This window comes from Phacochoerus africanus, unplaced genomic scaffold (genome assembly GCF_016906955.1).
Source record: "Phacochoerus africanus isolate WHEZ1 unplaced genomic scaffold, ROS_Pafr_v1 Scaffold_40, whole genome shotgun sequence".
In the NCBI taxonomy this organism is placed as follows: domain Eukaryota; kingdom Metazoa; phylum Chordata; class Mammalia; order Artiodactyla; family Suidae; genus Phacochoerus; species Phacochoerus africanus.
Window position 1 is genome coordinate 30,265 of NW_025927411.1, and position 4,413 is coordinate 34,677.

Consider the following 4,413-nt stretch of genomic DNA (forward strand, 5'->3'; position numbering starts at 1 on the left):
GCCATAAATTATTACTCCAAAACAAAGGCTTTTTCCATTACATTGTTTAAATAACTCACTCTGTTTTGGTTCAAGTGTTTTACGTACCCAGGGCAAATCTTTAGCAGTAAGAAAGCTGTGACTAGGAGATAGAAAAAGAAGGATAAGAGTTCCCGTCGTGGCGCAGTGGTTAACGAATCCGACTAGGAACCATGAGGTTGCGGGTTCGGTCCCTGCCCTTGCTCAGTGGGTTAAGGATCCAGCGTTGCCCTGAGCTGTGGTGTAGGTTGCAGACTCGGCTCGGATCCCGCGTTGCTGTGGCTCTGGCGTAGGCCGGTGGCTACAGCTCCGATTCGACCCCTAGCCTGGGAACCTCCATATGCCACGGGAGCGGCCCAAGAAATAGCAACAACAACAATAACAACAACAAAAGACAAAAAACAAAACAAAACAAAAAACTCGTTGCAATCTGCTTTATGTGCATTTACACATATGAAAGGAAGTCAAAATATATTATAGAACCTTTATTCTTACATATTAACTATGTGAAATTTAATTTCCTACCCATCAAAAATATTTTCCCTTTTATTAATTGTCAATTAACTTCTCTTGTTCTTCTTGTAATACAAGAAGAATTATCTTCCTACCTGCTATAAAATTCTTTGAAACTTTTCATTATGCATTAGGAAAATATGATTCTGGCTCCAGTCCTCCAAAAAGCTTTTCTAAAAATCAATTTATCATCAAAAAATCCCCAGAAAACTTCTGTGCTTCAAAGGACACTATCAGGAGAGTAAAAGATAATCCAAAAAAGGGAGAAAATATTTGCAATCATATATCTGATAAGGGACTTATATCTAGAATATATAAAGAACACTTACACTCAATAAAAAAGAGGCAAATAATCCAATTAAAAATGGGCAAAGGCAGAGTCCTTGCTGTGGCTCAGCAGGTTAAAAAGCTGACATGTGTCTATAAGGATGTGACCCCTGGCCTTGCTCAGTGGGTTAAGGATACAGTGTTGCCACAAGCTGAGGTGTAGATCACAGATGTGGCTTGGATCTGGTGTTGCTGTGGACTATGGCATAGGCCTGCAGCTGTAGCTCTGATTTGACCCCACCTGGAAACTTCTATATGTCTCAGGTGTGGACGTAAAAAGAAAAAATGAGTTCAAATAGACTTTTTGCCAAAGAAGACATACAAATGCTCAATAAGCTCATGAAAGTATGCTCAACATCATTAATCATTAGGGAAATGCAAATCAGAATCACAATTGGACATCACACCTGCTAGGATGGATTATTATAATAAAAGGACAATAAGTATTGGTGAGGATTTGGAGAAATCGGAATGATCATATCTTGCTTATAGGATTTTAAAGTGGTTCAGCCACGTGGGAAATCAGATTGGCAGTATCTTGGGTGTTTAGACATGGAGCTGCCATGTAAGCTAGCAATTCCACTCCTAGGTATATATATATCCAAGAGAACTGAAACATGTGGCCACTACAAAACTTATACACAAATGTTCATAGTAGCATCCTAACAGTCAAAAAGTGGAAACAACCCAAATGCCTGTCAACTAATGAATGGACAAATGAAATGTAGTATTGTTTATACAATGGACTATTATTGGGTCATGTTATGAACGGTTTCTGTCTCACTTCATCCTCCCACTCATATATTGAAGTCATTACGCCCAATATAATGATATAAGGAGCTGGAGCCTTTGGGAGGTAATTAGGTTTAGATGACCTCCTAAGAGTGATACCCCCATAATAGGATGAGTATCCTAAGAAAATGAAGAGACACTGGAGCTTTCTCTTTGCATTGTGTGAGGATCCTCTGAGAAGCTAGCTGCCTCAAGCCAGCAAGACAAGCCTTACCAAGAATCAAATCTGCCAACACTCTTATCTTAGACTTCACAGGCTTCAGAACGATGAGAAACAAATGTTGTTTAAGCCACTTAGTCTATGGTATTTTGTTAGATCTGCCTGAAATGACTAAGACAGGTCATGAAGAAGAATGAAGTGTTGATACATGCTGCATATGGATAAACCTTGAAAACATCATGTTCAATGAACGAAGCCAGACACAAAGGTCAGGAGAGAGAGAGAGAGAGAGAGAGAGAGAGAGAGAGAGAGAGAGAGAGAGAGAGAGAGATGGAGAGAGAGACAGAGATGGGGCAGGGGGGAAAAAGAAGTCCAGTAAACCCCAAATCAGCGATCAGCTCATGGAGATTACCTGGCATTGTCAGTCATCTCTGCCACAGTAAAGATTGTAAGAGTTGTCAAACAGGTACCTATTTGCTTCTCCAGTACCACTCTGTATGTGCATTTCACGGGCTGGGTCAGTGGCATCTGCTTAGACATATGAACCAGGAAGAAATTTCAATAAACAGAGGCTGAAACTGATGTTGTAAGCATTGCTTAAAAAACAAAACAATAAAAAAAAACCACCCTGATCCAACAGTCTGTTTTCATTTTAAAATGTTTTTGTTTTGCTTTGTTTTGTTTTTTGTTTGGATTTTCTAAGTAAGAAAAAGAATCCAAGGAATTAGACTTAATCCATTATACAGTGGACCTTTAAACAATTTGGGTATGGGGACATGGACCTTCTGCCCAGTCAAAAATGCATGTATATTATAGTCAGCCCTTGTAGTTCCCCTGCATACATGGTTCCTCCACGTATATGGTTGCATACCTGCTGCTTCAGTCAACCACAGATTGTGTAGTCTAAAATATCTACATGTAAGTGGACTGTGCAGTTCAAACCCTTGCTGCTCAAGGGTCAGCTGTACTAGCTTCTTAGTTCTAAAAGCATTTGCAACCATTTTCTTTTGCTGGGGTGGTAGCATTTCCTAATTACTGGAAGTGCGTGTCCCATGAATGAGAAAGGGCAGCTGTCATGAGGTCACTTACATTTTAAAAAAAAATTATTTCTTTTATTGTGGTAACATACAGTATGAAATTTGCCATTTTAACCACTTTTAAGTGTACAGTTCAAGGACATTAAATACACTCACATTGTTGTGTATGAGGTGACTTTTTGAAAAATATCTTGGTCGGTTTTTTTCCCTTCAAAATATAAAAGTTACATTGAAAGTCCCTGCAAACTAGTTAAGTGAAGTCAATATTCTTGTTGAGAGAAATCTGACATCAGTAAATTAATGCTGAATTACTTCACCTACTACCTCTTAGGTAGGTAAAGTCTAGATTAGAAAATTCTGGATGAAGAAAGATTTCAGGTTCCAAGGGTCTGTTAGAACCAACGTCAATGGAAAATTCTTTCTTTTGAGATTGCCTTGATTCCAGTATACTGTTTAATCCACTTGGCCCATTGTGTCATACTTGCTAAATTCTTTTACTAAATCTGGGCAGACAAAACTATAGCACTCCTTTACTTCCATAGCTGTTTCCAGGCATAGCTCTATAGGAATTCCTATTTCTTGGCCTCTCAGCAGTTGCTGAATGAAATACATTAGAGCTCACCCTGTGATTCGAATGTGCTTACCTCAGCTTCCAATCACATGTCCTATAGCCACAGGACAGACAGGAATGACATATTCTTAACACAAGTCACTATCAGTTTTCCTACTTGTTTTGATGCTCAGGATGCTGTTAATGCAAGCACAGCCTGCATGGCTATGTAGAAGCCTGGAGTACTGAAGTTCTCAAATAGAATTTCAGTAGTAAATTCTGTTTGGGGGAGCATTAGTGGAGATTTAATCCAAAGAAAGTAATGATCTTCAGGTTCTGCCTTAAGTATTTAGAGAAATTTGCGCCATAAACTTTTCCATTGGGTAAAAATCTTAAACTATGCTACTGTGGATTGGCCACTTCATGGTACTTGTGGCTTTTTCTATTCATCATTTCCTTTCTGTTCATTTGGGCTCTCTTTTTTTCTTAATGGGTCTGGCTGAAGATTTATCAATTTTGTTTATCTTTTCAAAAGACCAGCTCTTAATTTCATTGGTCTTTTCTATTTTTTTGGTCCCTATTTTCTTTATTTCTGTTCTGATCATTATTGTTTCCTTCCTTCTGTTTGCGTTGGGCTTTGCTTTTCTTTTTCTAAGTCTGTTAGATGGAAAGTTAGATTGTTGAGATTTTTCTTGTTTCTTGTGGTAGGCCTCTATCTCTATAACCTTTCCTGTTACAGATTCATTTGCTATGTCCCATAGATTTTGGAAAGTTGTGTTTCTATTTTCATTCATTTCAAGCTATTTTTTGACTTCCCCTTTCATTTCTTTGTTGACCAAATGTTTTTTTAGTAGAATTTTTAGCCTCTAAATGTTTTTGGTTTTTTTCTCATTTTTCTTTCTGTAACTTCATACTGTTGTAGTTGGAAAAGGTGCTTGATATAATTTCAATTTGTTTAAATCATTGAGACTTGTTTTTTGACCTAGCATGTGATCTATCCTGGAGAAAATTCCATG

The 4,413-nt window shown here is 38.0% G+C and overlaps 1 pseudogene; it reads right to left on the reverse strand.

The window, feature by feature from the left end:
* Positions 1 to 3,171: 3,171 nt before the first annotated feature.
* LOC125119294 (actin-related protein 3-like) lies at positions 3,172 to 3,777 on the reverse strand (annotated as a pseudogene).
* Positions 3,778 to 4,413: the final 636 nt, after the last annotated feature.